Raw genomic sequence first — 20,810 nt, 5'->3', positions numbered from 1 at the left:
ACAAATAAAGTAAAACTACAATCAATCAATTCAATTCACTTTGTTACTTCCCACCACTTAAAGAAGTGTTTAAAAATAGCCCTTAAAAAATTGTGTCATGCATGTTTTGGATCCACCTGAAACAAAGGAAGATTCTTACTGGGCTTTTGAAGAAGTTGATAAAATGCTGAGTAGGTAATATGAACGTCTTAAAACAGTTTTGTTGGAGCAGGAGAACATCTACAACCTGGACATCAGCCACTGGGGGCTGGAGTTTTGATTTCAGATTTTGTGAAATAATAGTAAATGTTCTATTTTGTTTTTGCTATTTATTTTTAAGACTCATTTACAAAAACACCTCAAAAATGTAAATTTGTCATACTTACAAGCAACTGTAAGGTTCGTCCCTCTACTGAACACAAGGGACAAAGCTAGATTTAAGCAGCAATGCCGCATCTTTTAAAATATCTAAACAGGATAACAACTAAATAGTTAATAATTTGATCCGCAATACGTATGTATAGGTGAAGAGTAGTGGTACACAATATAATCCAATTTTACTCTGTAAATTCTGTTTTTTTTTTTTTTTTCACAAAGAGCTAAAATGTTCACAGAGCTAAATTGCTAATATGATCGCCAAAACTAGTGCATATGAAACTTGTCTGCTCTCCTTAATGCGTCCTAACAGTATTTTTTGGCAAGGACATTTGTTGTACTGGGGCACTAAAATATAGATTTACAAACCATATTTTGTTGCTTTTGTGGATTATTTTAGTGTGAGATCAGCAAGACATATTTAATTTTGTCTTAGATGGATTTTAGGAAGGAATTACATTTTAATATACATATAATAATTCATCATCACTCTTTGGCGAGTTAAGGTGTCCTATGTTCTCTATTTAAGGAAGTCATTTAGTATGGGGGGTTCAGATGAAGATTAATACTATAAACATTGATTCTTTGGTCAGGCTGTAGTTAAACAGCAGTAAAATGAAAAGGCTGCTATAGCTCTGTATTCTGCAACAGTTAAGTAGTAATACAGACTACATAAGCTAACACTAGCTGTATGTTATAAGCTTGATGGACACAATCAGCCCAATGACAAGGTAGATCAGTTCTCCCTCTCAGATGCATTTTCCAGGAGCAGGTCTGAATCTCTCGTCACTCTGTCTGCTGCAGTACAAATAAAGGCAGAAACATGTTTATCAGCTGAGGGCTTAGTTGGATAATAAACAGGGAACAAAACAAACCTGTGCACCCGTTGAACTCCTAGTTTCAAAGCTATTTGAGGCTAATGTGGCTGATAAAAACACAGATTAATGGTGCAGACAGACTGAAACTGACAGTTAGAGGGGGGAAAAAAAGCAACCCACCCTGCTGCTATAGTTAATTACTAAAGAAAACATGTAAAATGACCATCCTTGACTAAATCCTTAGTTATGCTGTGCCAAATATAATTATTTTTCCTACAGATCCTTGTTTGCTTTTTAGATGGAAGTGTTCTCTATTTGGTGCTCAGGGGTAAAATGTCTTGTTGTCATTATTAACAAACTGACAACCAAAAAGAAACATACAGAGAAAAATTTAACTTAAGCAAATAAAATCAAATATTTTAATGGCTGAATCAAAGGAACATACTGTTACAGAAAGAAGGATAAGACAGGGCTGAATACTATAGAGGGCCAAAATTGACAAAATTTAAAATATAAGCAAAAATATTTGAATTGCCCAAAAAAAAATACCAATACACATTGGTGTTAAATCCATTAATTAAAAAAATAACTCTATGTAACTTTAAGTCTTTGTTAAAAAATCTCGTGTATTTACTTTACCATTTTTTCTGGTTTAATTAAGCAATATGTTATTTTCCAGTATATTTTTCTAAGCATTTTCAAAAACGTACAAAAAATCTGATTCATTTGCTCTTATTCTGATGAAGATTCTCAGTCATCCAGGTCATAGTCATTCCGTAAAAATTCAAAAAAATATCCACTGGACTTGGTTTTCAAGATTTGAAGACGTTTCGCCACCTCTCCAGGAAGCTTTCTCAATTCAAATCAAAGGAACATACTGTAATATGAGATATTACAGGCTTGTAACATTACATTGAGAAAGCTTCCTGGAGAGGTGGCGAAACGTCTTCAAATCTTGAAAACCAAGTCCAGTGGATATTTTTTGAATTTTTACAGAATTTGCTCTTATTTTTCTCAGTTCTGATCCTTCAGAGACTTTCCTATCAAATAAATGAAGTTAGGTTTGTCATATTTTGTCTTAACCAAAAACAATCTTGCCTTTAAGAACTGTTTGCCACGGTATCCAAAATTATATTTAATATTGTGTAATTTTCCTAGTATCAGTTTCAATTTTAACATTTAAGAAATGTGACAGCCTTAATACCTAATGTAAGCCTATTATATCCTTACTTCTGCTGTCATTTGTTGGGGTAACAAAGAGAGGTTGACTTAAAGAAGCTTAAAAAGCTGATAAAGAAGGAGATGTTCATTTTACAAGTAAATATATTCTTCATAAAACGAGGACAATTTCAAACTACCCTGAAATTCCTCTTGATCAAAACCAGGGTACAACACCAGGGTGTCTTAAATAAGGGGCTTTTTAAAGCCGCTGTAAGAAAGATTGTTACAGAAGACCCATCCTGCCAACAGTCATCAGCTTCTACAAAATCTAAGTGAAGGAATCCCCATGAGAGTTGCAACCTTTAATTTTCTTTTGAACTATTTTTAAAATAAAATTAGTTCAATTAATCGTCACTTTGGATTAAGCTGCCATTAGCAAGGTAGTTAGGGTGCATAGAATTTAATCTGTTTTTATTAACAAGTATGGCACTTATGTTTCTAAGTCTGAAATGTTAAAATTATTATTCGCTGTTCGTATTTTTGAGATACTCAGAACTGCTCCTCTGCAACTCTTCACATAGTGCTTCATATGATGTAAAACCTCACAGTGCACCAGAGGTGCCGCTCAAGGGGACTATGGAAAAGAGTTGGCTGCAAGTAATCAGGATGAAACAGATTATTTTCTCCAATCCATTTATTTTTTATCTGAGAATATAAATATGAGGGAATTTGTTGAAGTCAGAAAAATAGCAGCATGATAAGAAGCTATGTGATGCTTTGTACAAGCAAAAGAGTGAAAGAAGGAAATTCTGATAAAGCATTGTGCCTTTGCTCAATTGCTGATACTTGGAAGAAAATGACTTCCTGTCACTATGGATTGCAGCTGTAAAGGTAATAGCCGAACAATTCTACAGAAGAGAGACTGAAAGAGAGGTTAAGAACTGTGTCCAACAGATCTTTGGAAGTCCAAAGAGTTGTCTGGTAGTTACTCATTGTTATCCACAGATATATAGAATCCTGTCCATCAACATAAAAACTCCAGATTGGCCCTGGGTTCCCATCTGCACTTTAAAGCTAGCCAGTGCAAGGAAACTTTGAATAATTTCTAAAAGAAATACCTCTATCTCATTTAGACTTCAAATGGGCTTCAGCAGGAGTTTCTAATATTCCTTCACGACAAATAACTTATGTTGCGGATAATAGACGGAAATGCCAATCAGCGTGGAAATGTCCTTTGTTTTTATTATTACATTCAAGTAGAAAATAACAGGATGATTACGATTTTCAACTCTCACTTAAGGGACTCTTTTTTTTTGCACTTTTTTAGTGCAATTGTAAAAATGTTTGACAAACGTTTTTTTCTTATACAGGTTATCATCTCGATACAATGAGATACTATAGTGGCTATACTGGGCGGTGCATTTTCAGCCTCCTGCAAGGAAATGGATGTCCTGCTGTTAGACAGCAGCATCGATCCTGCCACGGTGCAGCAGCAGGAGGTTCTTACTAACCACGGGTGAACCATTTAGTCGTTACCGTAAATTAAACAGTAATTTGTCACATGGTTGCTCAGTAATTTCGTCATCAAAACAGACCAGACAGAGAAACGTTTTAACCAGAAATTCATCCATAGCATTTTATTTTTTTAAATCAAGCCAAAGTCTCCTTCATTCTGTCTTATATGCTTAGATGCTGCAAATTCCCTTTCTGTTGCTTTATTCGTTAAACAAATCAATGTCAGCCAAGTGTCTGACAGAGAGAGAGATTTGTTTGATTAAGCATAGCATTAGACTGAGAATCTAATTGACAGTTTCGAATTTGCAGGGCGGCACGTGAACATGGGTGTGTGTGCGATTCGAGCTAGGTCACTTGTTGGTCATGAGAAGAGACTCATGGTTAAAGACATTTACTGCATCTGACAAGCTGTGGCTCACATGATAATGTGCTCAATGCGCCAATGCATGCACCATATTATTTTTTTTATATTCCAATTGAAAAGTTGGAGTTGTTAGTGTGCTTTAAAGGAGTTAAACCAGACACTAACTATTTATAAGGTATATTTAGATTCTTAAATAGACATAGCTTTAAATGTGTAATATAAATAGAAAATAGTAAAAACCAAACTTAAACTGAGCTCTAGGGTTTTGTTTTTAGGGTATTATTTAGATTTTTTTATGCAAGATCTGTTTGATCTGAAATTGAAATCATATCTGATCTAATTTCCAGACAGGCTTTAGCGGCGGCTTCTGGGCCTGTTCAAAGTTTACTGTGTCATCACAACAACTACCACTGAAAGGAAAAAGACAAGAGAAAAAAAAAAGCATTGCTCATGAATATTTCAGGAAGGCCTCCAGCCAGTCAGTAACAAATGGCACCCTTCCTCTCCAATTTATCAAAATTATACTCAGGATTTGTCAGTTATGGCCTCCGGAAGTCATCAAATATAGTCTTACCCTCCCAGCCTCTACTAATTTAAAAAAAATTAGAGCATGAAGTAGTTTGTTATTTTAATGTCACACATTGGTGTCCTTCAATACTAAAACTTTGACACTACATTCATCAGGACGCCACATTTCACCAACACGTTTCTGTATAGCACAGTAATAGAAAGCTTATATATCTGGCAGAACTTTAATAATGGTCAAACTGCATCATTACAGACATTAAAAAAAGAAAAAAAGAGAATTAATTCATTTGCTTAGTATTCTGATAGTATCATTGATTATAGTTTTATAGTATTATAACATAGTTTTATTGTTTTAGTCACATATACGGGCGGCAGATTGAGAACATGTTATTAATTATCTTTAAAAGTTGAGTATCAGGTTTCTCATTCTTTTTAGACAGTGAAATCACTGTGTTGGTCAGTTTTTCAGTTTTCAGTTAGGAATAGTGTCATTACTACTGTCTGTAACAAGTCTGAGGATATCTTGATAATTTAAAATATATTTTAAACACTTAATTTAAAAATACATTTTAAACACTTAATATTTCAAGCAGAAATATTGTCATTTTAGTTTTAAACGTGTCAAACAACGCCGTCACTGTATTAAGATTATCCTCCATGTTTACAATGATTATGTTATAAAAATTTTGGGCTCTTTATATACCACTACAGAAGATTTGCTTAATTGGTTCATTTTTACATTTGACATTCTGTAAAGCAACAGGGCTCTATAATGCACAGCTAATAAAGCAGACTTTCCTGACTTGAAATTAATTCTCTAGGAACCATATCTATCATCTGGAGCTAAAACTAGAAATTCTGTTCCACTAGACAACAATCTACTGGAACAGGTTAATGAGATTAAATTCTTAGGGGTGGTTTTGGATCACAATTTTAATTGGAAACCTTATTTAAAATACATAAAGCAAAGCTTATGTTGAAGTATTGACTTTTGTGACACTAAAGAAATCAATGAGAATTTTGCACAATGCGAATGTTAGAGAACAGACTATTAAATTGTTTATCCAATCAATATACTATAATTAAGAAACTTGGATAATTTAAAAATGCTACTAGTTATGTTTAAAGAAAGAAAGAGATTATCAAAAATGTTACAAAAGTTCTTTGTCTTAAATTCAAATGATAGTTACAATAGAAGGAAGTATGAATTCAAAAGCAAAACTGTGTGAACTACTTTAAAACAAATAGGCATTTCAGTGCATGGAGTAACATGATGAGACAGCTTGGATAAGGAGTTAAAAAAATGTTCTACCACAAACCATTTTATAATACTTTATAATAATAAAGTTAATAACTGTTATACGGTTCTGAGTGGATAATTTAGAATGATAAATGGTTTGCAACACATATTATAATCTATGGCATATGGCGATGAAACAAATATTTCGGAATTAGATGGACAAGTTCAGGTCCTTAAAAGATTTTTTTTTCTCCTTCCTGTTCCCTTTTAACTCGAGTTTAGTACATGTTGCCACAGAAAGTGAATGTGAATAACTGACGACACTTTTAAACTGAGTGAATAAATTGGTTGAATTAATGTGTAACAGCTTTGGGTCTCAGTAAGAATAAGGGGTTTTTGAAAAACATCAAGAGCAGAGGGTTCAAGTCTAACTCCGTCTGTGATTTAAGCATTGATATTCAGCTCAGTAAGTCTGCTTCATATAACTCACCTGCCTTCTGGCCACCATCCCCTTTCAAAGCCTCATCCATCTTTTTGTCATTCTTTTTTTCTTCTGTTGATATTATTTTCCCTTCAGATGCTTTCAACATCACAGAATAGCTGTCTGTGAGAGTGCCAAGCTACATAAATCCAGTCAGAGAAATCAGACATTTTAGAAGTAAAATGAACAAAGACACGATGTGGATTATTTTCTGCATTTATTCGACTTTTTTAAACAACTATATCCTGAAATGTTTCCAAAGCTCTCATAAAAGTCCTGATTTTTGGGATGCTTGAAGTCGGAATTGTTTAACTTTCAAAGTCAAACAAAGGTATACAACCATTTTTAAGAAAGACATTCCTTATTCTCAGTAGAACACATTGGGGCATTCATAATTGACACATGCTGCATAAAAACAAGACCCTCCCTTCAAAAAATGTGTTATAGCTAACTATACTCAATCCTCAAGCTGAGAGAAAGAAAAGATCGATAAAGAAAGAAGCTGGAAAGCAAGCTCTATTAGAACATATTAGAGATCTGGAGTCAGGGATGAAGATCGCAGGCTTAAAGCAGAGGGATGATCAGACCGATAAAGGTTTGGAAAGGGCCACTGAACTAAACCAATTCTTTAACAGGTTCAGTTCAGGAACAAACTCAGCATCATATTCTCTCCTGCCCACAATCCGACATCCTGACCTCCTTTGACCCAAACCTTCTCTATTACACCTTAAATGTTTTCATTGATCTTTCTGTTTCAGTTTTTCTCAACAAATTCCGAAGGGGGTGCTGTTCCCTTCCCATTTCACCTGTCTGTCTCTGGAAGTCAAGTTAAGAGTCAACTAGGGAGACTAAACTGCAATAAGTCACCAGGTCCTGATGTTGTCAGACTCAAAGTCCTGAAGGCCTGTACAGTGCAGCTTTTTGAGATTCTATAGCATCTCTTCAACCTTAAACTAACCCAAGAGATGGTTTCAGCGATGTGCAAGACCTTCCTTGTTCCAGTACCAGAGAAACCTCAATTCGAAGTCTCCGATGACTATAGACCTGTTTCCCTCACATCCCACATCGTGAAGGTCCAAGAAAGACTTCTCTCAGCAACCAGTTTGCTCAACGCTGTGCAGTTGTAGGTAAAGATGCCATCATACACCGACTTTAACAAACCCACTGTCATTTAGACAAGGCAGACAGCCCTGTGAGTATCATGCTTTCTGATTTCTCCAGCGCATTTAAAATTTTTCAGCCTGACTTACTTTTGGGAAACTCCAGACAACTCAAGTGGAGGCGTCAATTACCTGGATCAAGAACTTACTGACAAACAGATCACAGTTTTTTTTAGACTGGATTGTCATCTGTCTAATGAAATAGTTTGCAACACAGGAGACAGTACTCTCACCATTGCTTATAAGAATCAGAAATACTTTATTAATCCCTTGTGGGAAATTCTTTTGTTGCAGTGCAACCATTTACAGAAGAGAGAAAAGTATGATTGTAAGTACAAATAAGAATAAAATAAGATAAAGATAATGAAATAAGAAAACTTTAAGAATGAAATAAACTACTGTACAAACTATAGCTATTAGTGTTTGAGTGTCTTCTGTATTTCATACACACGGCCCTAAAATGCATGATCACATAGGCACAAATACTACTATTGTTAAATACTATATGTGTCCTTTATAGCGTATATTTTTTTAGGTACATGTCCAATGAATCAGTGAATCCAGTTTATTTGAATCATAATTTGACAAGATCAGCCACTCCTGGTGTGCAGTATTGTACTCTGTGATGATGAGGATGTTTTTCTACTGAAGATATTAATTTACAAAGAAACATATTTCTTTATTAATGAATGTGATTATATCAATGCAGATATAAAAAGTTAAAGCCCAGTATGCTGCATTGAGTGCATTACTGATTCACCATGTATTATGTATGTTAAAATTCTTAAGCTCTCAATCGATTTTTTTTCTCTAACTTTGTTGGTAATATATCCACTGTTGCACAAGCAGCGCAAGTAATTTTGGTTAGTTTAACGTGGTTTCTATAAGAAAGTGGTTTTCTTCTATTTACAGGAGAAAAATATTCCAGCTTAGAACAATTCAGTAAAACGTCAAGAATTGGTGTATTTAGAAAATGTGTTTGAGACAAGTCCACAACAATCTTATGATGCTTGATGATTTATTAATATTTCATCACCTGCACTAAGATTTATTGCTGTAAAAATGATTCCAATGTTTAAAATAGATGTCAGCAGGAACACAAGTTTAAAACAATTCTGAAATAAATAAAAAAACTCTACTTTTCTGTGAAAAATAAATTCAAAATATGCTTTAAACTTACTAAAGGTAGAATGAGTCTGCACTAAACCATGTGTAGAAAACAACTTTATTGATTTTTTGTAAAATTGTATTTGGTGTTATGGAAATATCTCCTCTATAATATAATAAAACAACCACCCAGTGTGCTGAATTTCTTGTGAAACTGGGTTATTTTAATAAAGAGCACTTTACTTCACCCCTCTAAGCTAAATATTGTGGTCCCACATCTGTTACCTCTGAGCCTGAAGGCCTTCTTTACAAATCTGAGAATGGTTTTAGGGAAGTGAGTGTTTTGTTGTTTTGTGTAAAAGATGGAAAGCTTTCAGCTTCATACTGTTGTCTCCAAACCTCTTTAGTGGGTGAATGGGATTGGATTCTTCTTATATCGTAAAAACCTGCAGAAAATGACTTAACCGACTTAATTTTGCAGCCAACATTGAATGTTTGTCTAAGTATGAGTTTTCTATGCCCAATCATTTTCTTGTATTTTTTTTGTCCACATCATCTTCATCAGTCTTAATTCAAACATCATAATTTTCTCAACACTTTCAGAAATTCAATTAATTAACCTTCTGTCATGTAATAAATGATCTCCTTGGCCTTTTAGAGAAATAATTATGCAAAAAACATTGAAGGGTAATCATAAATTCTCCTTCTCCCAGATCTTACCCTCCCAACCCCTCATACTTTTTGTTAATTTGCAGCATTTAGCTATTTTTTTCAAGCTCTTTTTACTTATTTCTGAAAACAAACTATGCAAAAAAAGCGCCATAAAAAGAAGAAGCAAAAGTGCAGAAACTAGTTGAATATCAGGGTACGCCTTTCCATTCTTCACTCAAAGAGCTTTTTGTGTTAAATGACAGAAAAATAACTCTGCATCAATTGTGCCAGTTAATCATTATTGTCATTTCTAGGAAACTTTGTTATTGGTTAGTTCCAGCTTTTAAAATGTGATGACTAGGGCTGTCACACATAGTTTGAACAAGATATTTGAAAAGAAATATGAATGACACATTTAATCAATCAAAAGAAAGACTGCTGCCCTGTCTCAGATTTGAAACAGTGTTGCAGTTTCTTTAAAATGTTCTGCTTCAGTTGTTATATTTCAGAGGTCCATCATAGTTAACGTTGCATACGCCTTTATCATTTGCTATATTAAAATAAAAATGAATTATGTTTTGTCATCATCACAGTCTCCCGCATAACATTCCTGAAATCCTGTATGGATATTTGAACATTTATCTGTCTGTCACATTTATATCTGCTCCCCTGTTTTGTATTAAGGAAAGGTTTTCTTGTGAGCCATGCTTCAAAAACATAAAAAGATGTAAAAAGCCACTTTAAAATTGCATTTCTGATTATTTTAATAACAATAAGAAGGGGGAGCTGCAGCCCTACCAGCTCCCAGTCTGCGGTTGTGAGGCTGGTTGGATGTACTGTTAAATTCTCTGAAACGCCTCTGGAGACGGCTTATGGTAGAGAAATAAAAATTAAATACACGAGCAACAACTCTGGTTAACATTCCTGTTGTTAGAATGTCAATTGCACGCTCCCTCAAATGCGACACTTTGTGATAAAACTGCACCTTTCAGAGTGGCCTTTTTATTGTGGGGAGTCTAGGGCACACCTGTGCACTAACCATGGTGTCTAATCAGCATCTTGATTCTAATAATAGATTGGTTGTTTTTCCAACCAATCTACCGGGGTAGTTGCTAATTTGGTTGAAATAAACAATGTAATGATCAAAATTTGACAAACCACCGGACAAAGCCCGCGTTAACACATCAGTGTTAAGAAGTATTTTCTCCTGAGTGAAAGCATCTATACAGGTGGTGTCAGCTGTAAGAGTCAGGCTCCCACTCTGGAGGTTGATGGTTAAAGACCTGTCTTTGACTTTTGAAAATTTCGCTTAAACTTAATTATTTTGGCTGACTAATATGCATTGTTTTGCCCGAGTAAAAATATAGATTGGGTAAATTAGGTCGGTGCAGCCAAAAGATTGGTTGAACATAACTTCCAACCTGATTAAAACCAAAAAAACGTGAAAAAACTATCATGTTTGAATAAAAATGACTAACACCTTTCATTTTCCTCATCATTACCCAATTTGCACAAACACTGTCACTGTCTGCTTGAGTTTATTTCACTAAAATGGCAGAAAAACGGTTCACCTTAAATTATTGTTCAAAGAAATTTAACACGATTTTATTATACACACCAATCATTAATAATTTCAAGGGAACTTAAAATGGGGAAAAAAGAAAAACAGTTGCAAAAAAAATAAAATAAATCACAGATTTTATTACAAACTGTAGTTCTGCACTCCACCAGTAGGTGGTGACATGTTCACATGAAGCCTCATGAACTGTGGGGATTGTTGAAGCAATTTGGCCAAACGGTTCAATGCCTCATGAGGCTTCATCTCACCATCACTACTGGATAAAAACTGAACCTCCCCCCATAATGAGCCAAAACCCCGGGGGCTTCGTTGGGGGGGGACCAGTAGACAATCAGGAGACGAGACAAACACTAAAACCCTCTTTCTACTGGCAGCTAGGATCCAGGACATGAACCATAAAATAAAACTGAACAGAAAGACTGACAGAAAGACGAGCAATGATCTGGCACTGAATGCTCAGGCTGGACTGAATATAACCAAGAGGAAACAGGTGAGAGGAATAAATTATGATTGAGGCAGGGAGGGAAAACAGCAGGTGAGAGGAATTACTAATTAAGGGAGAGCAAACAGGCCAGATCATGACATAAACTTTCATAAACATAAAGTCCATCCTAGAGTTTCAACTATTAAAAGCCTTTCTACAGGTGACCAAATCTCCTTTGATCCCATTCTGACAGCAGCAATAATAATAACGTTTGATGTTTAGGGGAATTTAATCTTTACGTGATTTTTGCATATTAAACCTAGGAACATCTCCATCAAGTTTTTGAAAAGACCCCGCCATCTCCACTTTATAAAAAAAATGCACATGCACAACCCTGTACCTGCTCGCAAGAGGGAACGCCTATTAGAAGTGCGTGAGAGCATGCTCTGTTTGAAAGTTGCTGTTTGCATCCCTTACTTTTATCACACTTACTTTCAGCTTCCTTTCCAAAAGAAGATTTGCAATTTCTTTCCCTATGTCAGACTCACCACCAGTAAGTGAAAATGGGGACGAGCACGTAGAACGGCCTTACGTAAACATATGACCAGAATGGTTATAAGAAGAACCACTTATATATCCACTCAGAAAAGAACATCCTCCACTTTACCTTTAAGGAGACTTTTCAGAAGAGGGTCAAAATGTCAACTACAAGAATTGAAGTCAGGTTGTCTTGTCTTTTAGACCTTTTATTTTCTGTCCCATCTAAGAACCTTCTGCAGCATACTCTCTCTTTGTCAGCTTTGGTATTTGAATTGGGTAATGTGTTACTATAGATGTTTTGATTGATTGTGTTTTCAAGGATTCTGTCTGACCGAGGGATATTCCATGCATTCACAACATAATGGATAATGATACATTTTTGTTTTTTACCATTTTCTTTTGAAAGAGGACTTTTTTTTTGTTTAAACTGCTACTGTATTGTATTATTCTCTTAACATTATTGGAAAAAAAAATTTCAATGAGGCAGATTGGCAGAGCAGGTCTGCTTTTAATTGGGGTGAGCAAGAACAGTTTGCCTGAAAGGCAAAAGGAATCAAGCCTGCTTAACAGATCTGCATTCATTATTCAGACCTTAGCACCACGTTGCACTGAAACTTGGGAAAAAGTCGACATTATGTGCCTGTAATAGGCTGCAGGGAGGTGAACTGGTGACTTATGTGACAAGAATTTTAAGAGGAAATGGTTGCTGTTATAAAGAATATTAGAATTCCCATAAATGGCTTGTGATTGCTTATAGGTATCATAAAATATACAGAAAAGCTTAACCACTCATATATGTATGATGAGAATCCTGTTGTCGATAACTATTTTTCTTTATTTTTATATATGTTTTATATTTTTTATATTTTCTATAAAAACAAGAGACTCCTTCTACATCCAAATCTGGGCACAAAGCCTGCACTTTTTTTAAAATAAAGCTGCAACTGTTGCTTCTGCCAATGGCTGTTGCCAAGAAGCATCAGAGGGGTAAACCTTTGCACGCTCCGATCCTCACACCCAAATTCAACCCAGCCGACCAGGGAAACAGGATGAAACAACATATTGTGTTCAAAATACTACCGGCCTAATATCACTAACCAATAAATCTGTGTTTTTGTAGTTTTATGTCCTTATACTAATCCTGCTAACTGATTGATTAGTTAGGCTTCTGTCCCCAATAACAAACTGATATTTATTGAAACATTTGTTTAAACATGGATGTTCAGGATTGGACTGTGTTAGTCAGTGAGCACTTTCATTATTTAACAAAGGGGTTATATAGATTTTTTCTGAGGATAAAACTTTCAGTGTTACTATGGAAAGAGCCTACGGAGCCCTAACTTTTAAACTCCCGTCCTCTTCATTTCAGAAAAAATGTCATTATATCATATTAATATGCAAGTTTATATGTTTTTTTAAAGGTTGCAATAACTCGTTAAAAAAATTCAACTTGTTTGCATACAAATTATTTAGGCATACCAAGTATATAAGTTATTATTTTTTCAATGATGTCTTTTTTTTTGTATATTCATTGTGTTTCAATTATTCACTTTTATTCTCTTTAATTTTTTGTAATGCTGCCCAAAGGGGCACATACTGGTCTGTGTTTGTTTCGGGTCGGTCCCAAGCCTGGATAAATGCAGAGGGTTGCATCAGGAACGACATCCATGGTCAAATTTTGCCAATTCAACAATGCCAGTAAACTAAGGACTCTCAATACCGGATTATTAGAGCCCAGGGTTAACATTGATGCCTCTGGTGCTGCTGACCAATAGGGAAGAAGTGGAAACTAGGATATTGGTGGCCAGCGAAGAAGGAGAGGATTACAAGGTTGGTAGAAAAAGTGGAGGAAAAGAAAGAATCTAGAACTGAGAGCAAGGACTTTAAATGGAATTACGACAGGAAAACTAGAGAGTTGAATGATATGCAGAGGAGGAGGATAAATATACTGTGTGTCCAAGAGACCAAGTGGAAAGGCAGGAAAGGTAGAAGCTTGAAGGCAGCATTCAAGCTGTAGCATGGCGTGGACAGGAAGAGAAATGGTGTAAGAGTTATCTTGAGGGAGAAGTAAGCCAGATATGTTCTTGAGGTTAAAAGATTGCCTGATAGGTAGATCAGTCTGACGATACAAATAATTTCAATTTCAATTCAGTTTTTCATATAGCGCCAATTCACAACACTTTATCAACAAGGTCATACAGATGGGTTCAGTTTTCTATCTAAGGAAAACTAGCTGCTTGCATCAACTCATTGAGTCAACAGCAATCCCTCACACCAAGCAGGCTTGTAGCGACAGTGGAGAGGAAAACTTCCTTTTAACAAGAAGAAACCTCCAGCAGAACCAGGGTCAGTGTAAGCGGCCATCTGCCGAGGCCGACTGGGGTTCAAGGAGACGTAAGCAGACATACATAAAGAAGCAGGGATACAAAAGGTAACTGTCAATCAGCTCCACAGGTGACCCCGTCCAGGAAACACACAGGCAGGCATATGAGCCTGCGAGGAAGCACCAATGTCAGAGGATGAAAGAGAGCGCCAGGAGAGACAGTAGCTGCATTTTTGACTAGACTATTCAGTTAAATCTCAGAGACCTGAGGAATGGAGAAGAAGGGTGCTGGTACCAATCTTCATGAATAAGGGAGAGGAATAAATTCGATGAGTCACACCGTGAAAGTAGTGTGAGGGTAGTGAGGTGTGCTGTAAGTGTGACAGAGGTGTTTAAGGTGAAAGGGATCAGGCATCGACTCACAGCCCCTTCTTGTTTGTAATGGTGATGGGCATGTTGAGAGATGAGGTTAGACAGGAATCTCCATGGACCATGAGGTATGCAGATGGCATTGTGGTCAGCAGTGATGGCAGGAAGCAGGTAGAGGAAAACTTAGAGATATGGAGGTTTTTCCTGGAAAGAAGAGAAGTGAGGGTTAGCATGACAAAACAGAATGTGTGTGTGAATGAGTTTGACTTAAGACGACCAAAGCGGTTACTGAAAAGGGAGTAGAAATAAAGTTGTTTTTAAATACTTACAGTAGGGTCAACTGGCCATGGTAATGTAATTGAGATATCAATATTACATTACCAACATGGTAAATTTCAATAAAGTCAATCGAATTAAAGGTAAAGAAGTGTGTCCAGGCAGGTTGTTATGGTTGGAGATGGGTAGCAGGCATTCTAAGGGATAGAATATCAGTAAGAAATAGAGGAAATATGTACAAGATGGTGGTGAGAGAGTGACACTGAGAAAGAGACAGGAGGCTGAGCTGGAGGTATCAGAAATGAATATGTTGAGGTTCTCTTTACGAGTCACAAGGATTGATAGGATCAGGAATACATCAGAGGGCTATGTCATGTTTTGGAGATAAAGCCAGAGAGGCAAAGATAAAATAGTTTAGACATGTACAAAATTGGTATAGTGAGTAGATCAGTAGAAGGATTTTGAGGCTGGTACTGCCAGGGAGGAGGCCTAGAGAAAGACCAATGAATCTAATAAATACACCTTTTAGGTTTAACTTTATTATTAAATAAGTGTCATTATTTAAGCAACAAATTCAAAAGAAATGAGTGACAGCTCAATTGTATGTCTTTATTGTGATTTGTTTTATTCTCTTAAGATTAGTTGTAAGTCATCACTTTAAGCACGTCACAAATGTGTGAGAGAGTTTCCAACAAACTGCATGAAAACATGAAACAAGATAGGCAGGATTGATTTCTTCTCTAGGAATGTCATTCTCAAAAAAAAAAAAAAAAAATCACCCAGCAGTAATTAAACCATGAAGAGCTGGTATAAATCAATCCATCAGATGTGCTTTAGCCACAAGCCATGTTATTATTCCTCCATTGTCTATTCCTTCCATTAATCCCTGGATTTGCTGTTTGTTTTGTCCTTTGTGCTCTGTTTACAAGCCACAAAGGAAAGGAAATTTAGATTTTGAGACCAACATGTTTTGTTTGAGTAACATTAGAGACTGAAATAATATGATAAATACATATTTTAGATTTATCCAATACAGAGGTTTCAGAGAAGGCAGCATAGCTGTGTGGTTTTAGCAAGGAAACTTGAAGAAATAATTCCCAGCTGTCACATTTTTCAAAAAAAGTTTGAACGATGTTTTAAAAGAAAAGTACAGGAGCAAAATATTTTTTCTCTTTTCGTTCTGGGAAACCATTGAAAGTCAATCTCTAAAAAGTGCGTAATTGCACCCAGAAACTTTTTAAAGTAGAACTTTCTCAAAAAACACTAAAGGTCAGCATGTCAAAATGAAGCTATCATTTTTTTTTTTCCATCACAAACTCTCTGGAGTATTACTTTCTTTTCTATTTATTTCTTAAAAAACAGAAGGATCCATAAGATTAGTCACAATAATTTCCTAGCATGGGATGAAGATTAAGGTGCATCAGACTTTCTTTGGCTAGTGGGGGTGCTTGTGTCTGACAACCCTTCTGGTACATGCATGTTTCCTGTCTTTAGCTAATGTATTAAGACAATCCTCTTTTCTGGATGGAGTAATTGGCTCTACCTTGGCCCTAATGTGGCTCTACCTTTTATATAACCTCATCCAAAGTAGTCAGTTATCCTGAGCTATTTTCTATACTTATGCTGCTAAATCTTTAGGCTGCTGAAGGACATAGAAGCCACTTTTCCACACGTTGCTCTTTCTGCTTCAGTCCATCTCTATTCTACCACTGTGCTGTATTTGTTACTGTACGTTCCAATCATAACTTTATGTTGAGTTTCTGTAAATGTTTTTTCTTTCCTTTTCATATGATACTTTGTATGGATTTATTTTCTGTCCTCTTAACACCAAGTTAGTTGTGGGAGATTGCGACCAATAGCAATTCTTGATGTTGGTCAAAGTAAGTTGCAACAGCATCATAAAAAAAAGCACCATATAATAAAAAAAACATTTTGAGTGGGTATGTCTGCATATACATTTTCTGTTGCTTATAACAAATTCAACATTACTTGCTGCTGTAAATAGGACACATTCTCTGCATGATTTGAGTGGGGCTGCGGTACGTTCATTCCTAACTCAGAGATGAGATGGTTTTGTGATTACCGGATGGCAGAGGGAGGCGCTAGTCTGGGCCCCCCTTAATGCAACAACTTACAATGATTCCCACTCATGCTGAGTCTGATTCTGCAGCAGGATTTTCTTATTTAAAGAAAGTGTTCCCAGCTCCTGCTCCTTCCTCTTTTGTAGGATCATCACAGTAAGAACTCTGTGTAGGCAGGAAAGCAGCTTCCAGACTGCTGTAACAATTCTGGACAGCCTTCAGACTTCTGTATGTCACTATACAATGAAAGCACACAGGAATTATGCTAGTCAAACCTGGGATTTTTGCCTTCTGAAAAAGAAGGACAAAACAATGCAATTTAGCAAATTGCTAAAGCTTTACATTATACAAACAAAAACATATGAAGGTGTACACATTTACACGTGTGACAAGCTCCTTATGCTAAGGAAAGTATTATAGGATACATACACACTTCTTTACCAACCTCCTACCTCAATGCCAGCATTATTTGAAATGACACACATCCGCTTCTGCTAAAGAGTCCTTACAAATTTTACGATTTTTAAATGCAGCCATCAAATCAGCTTCTTTTGTGTAAACAGATTACATATCACTGTGATTTGCATAATTTTGATCAACTGAATTTGAATGTTTTATATTACAGTTTTCTTTTAATTGGTCATGTATTGGATTGCAATTCAATAGATGTTATTTGTATAGTGCAAGTTAACAACACATATCATCTTAAAGCAATTTACAGAGACAATTTAATCAAATCTTCCAGAAAAAAAACTTTTGTATTGAAGGAAACTAAATAAGACTTTGATTCACTCTTCCTAGATAAGCATGATTTGAATAATCTGGATTAATCTAAACCAAAATTATATATCTTTTAAATTAAATATGAATTATGTCCTTTTTTCTTCTAAAGGTAATTAAGGTTACTACAAACTGAAAAGATGGAAATGCACTGAACTGAATTTAAAATTGTGACAGACTACTGTATATTTTCCTCCCTCTTTTTCAAAGCATTTCATATCTTTCCCTTTTCAATATAATTACTAAAAATATCACAATAAAGACCTTTATTTTAATTGTAATAAAGTAAATGTAGTGAATAATTTTGCATAATATGAGAAATAAAGTGTACTGTAACTGCAGTTCACCAGCACCTTCTGGTCAGGACAAATCCTTCAATTCAGAGAAAGATAGAACTGGATCTCAAGGTTCTCCTGCAGCAAATGTTTTCCCATTAATCAAGGAAGATTACATCCCACATTCAGTCTTAACTCATGAATGAATCAGGATTTTTCAGCATTTGAGAATGACAAACGATATCACCTCAATGGAATCTGATTATTAAAATACTGGTTGTAATCATTCTTCCCTGTCTTTTTAGCAGTCATGCAGAGCAGTCCTGCTGTCTGTCTGCAACTCTTGATGTATTTTGTTTCACTCTCACAGAATAGCCAATAACCAATAGCAGAAAAAAATTACTTTTACAAAAAATCTATTAATTGCTCTTGTTAGCTGCATTTTTTCCTCCTTTGTACCAGCCATTGACTTTCTATTTAATATGAGGCCAACATTGTTCATGTAATGGGGTGACACAGTTCACACCCCCAGAAACAGACTGACAATAACAAAACTGGTAATGTGTGGGGGCTTTTGCAAAAGCAATAACTACATGTATCTATTGCTTTACAGTGCCTTGTTTCATTTGGTGCACCAACAGGAAATACAATTTCATCAAAAAGAAATTTTTTTTTTATATTTTTGAGAGTATTTTTATTCAGTTTACTTGAGATAACAATTTTTAGAGCTCCTTCCTTGATGCATTTACAGGAGCCTTTTGGGGTATAGTTGTACTATTCACATCAATAGACTAAAATGAAACGGTTTAGGAACCTTAAAGTTGAAAAATTGTTTATGACTTTCCAGCTTGGATGATTCATTTTAGTGAAAGCAACACTGGAATGTAAAGATAATATAAATGCAATGTAAGTCCGTGCATTAACCGGCAAGTTTTAAAACATGAATGTGCTTTAATAGATTATCTTACACTAATGTAAACATGTAGGCATTGGCTTTCTTATTAACACCCTTCTTGAAGGAAACATCAAATGATGGATTATTTTAAGAGAGCAGTAGATCTGAACAGTTCCTCAAGGCTTACCACAGGACTGTTGGCTGGTTTAACACTTTCTTGGCCATGTTGCTCAGTTTATTTGGAAGGCAATATCAGTTTACCACACCATTTCATTTTTAAGATGATGGATTGAATCATGCTCTGTGGGATGATTAAAATTTGGTATCTTATTTTATAAGATAGCTTTTGAGTGTCCCCACATCTTTATCGCTGATCTTCCCTGAATTTCAATTCATTTGTTATTCAAACATTTTTTTCAAAAGTGAAGAGGAAAACCTCTTTTTTTTTGTCCCAGATGACACAGCGTGCTGTCAGCAAAGATGACGCCTTTGTCTTGAAAGGTTTTTATTTTGGCCACGCATGATCCTGACATGTGGGTGTTGTGCAATAGGCACACATCAAAAAAGGAGAAAAAAATCATGTAGGAGGGCTGTCAGTTGTTTACTTAAAAAAAAACAATCTTAAATGTCAATAACATGCTCAAACAAAATAAACATAGTTCATTATACTCACACAATATAGAAAGACTTCGACCCTTTGGTTTGTAAGAGATCTAAATATTCAAGGTCATTACAGATATTCACCAATTCAGGTAAATCTTTCATGCTTCTCTCATCAGCCCTATTTTTTGTTCCTGTTCATGTATATCTATCAAAATTAAGCACTTTGTTTCCTGCCGAGGTCTGAGCGCCAAAGACAAAGTAATTGTATCGATACATTGTCTTTCTCTTCGTGTGAGTTTTTCAGATTGGACTGTCAGGTTGTTTGGAGGTTTTAGAGGACCCAAATGCAGAGACAGAAGCTAAGGGGGTTTCTTACAGATTTAATAACAAATGTTGGGGACAGAAGCTTAACTAATCTCCAAACACAGGAGCCAGAATGAAGGGAGACACATAAGTCAATGAGGGAATGAATGAATGAAGAGAATCCAGCACTGAGTAACTGCAGAGGAGGAGTATAAATGCCAAATATAAGAATGAAGTAATCAACTGATTGTGAGCAAGTGTGGACAGAAGAATCTAGAAGGGAGCTAGGGGAAAGGAGCCTGATACAAGGGAGTAGACAAGAAATGTATACAAGAACTCAAATACAACCAGAAAATAACAAGAATGACAGAAAATGGAAATGAAGCCAATTACCTGGGAAACACAGAAAGACATGAATCAAAGTGTAACTGAAATCTCAAAAAGAAAACTTAAACAGATCCAAAAAGTGTAGAATCGTGACACATTACTGCTGGTTGGGCATGTATAATTAGCTTTATCTTAACCTCCATCTAAGTGATTCTCCTTTCCTAGTGAACAGGAAAGAAAAAACAGCAGGTGGGATAAAAACATGTCTTGTTATGTATTTGAATGAAAAAGTGATGTATGTGAATCAGTTAAAACTCTGCACACAAGCACAATTCTGTTTTGATTTTGAATCAATCTTCTCTAACAACTAAGGCTACGTTAACACTGCAGGCCTTAATTCCTTAATTACATTTTTTTGTGAAATCTACTTTTTTTGTGTTGCCCTTCACATTTCCAAATATATTTGACTTGTGTGTGATCTCCTCTGTGAACTGCATTCATACTACGCAAGTGTCCCGTATGCACAGTAGAGGGAGCAATGGCGTCACAAGCAAGCAAGCTCAGTGTTTACGAAAAGTAAACATGGATGGTAGTGCTGGAGCTCATCTAGCGATCTTTCCGAACCTTAAAAACTCAATCATTTCAAGATGTTTAAG

Source organism: Cyprinodon variegatus, unplaced genomic scaffold (assembly GCF_000732505.1).
Source record: "Cyprinodon variegatus isolate N-32 unplaced genomic scaffold, C_variegatus-1.0 Scaffold241, whole genome shotgun sequence".
In the NCBI taxonomy this organism is placed as follows: Eukaryota; Metazoa; Chordata; class Actinopteri; order Cyprinodontiformes; family Cyprinodontidae; genus Cyprinodon; species Cyprinodon variegatus.
The sequence above is the reverse complement of the archived record's forward strand: the minus strand, read 5'-3'. Positions refer to the sequence as shown.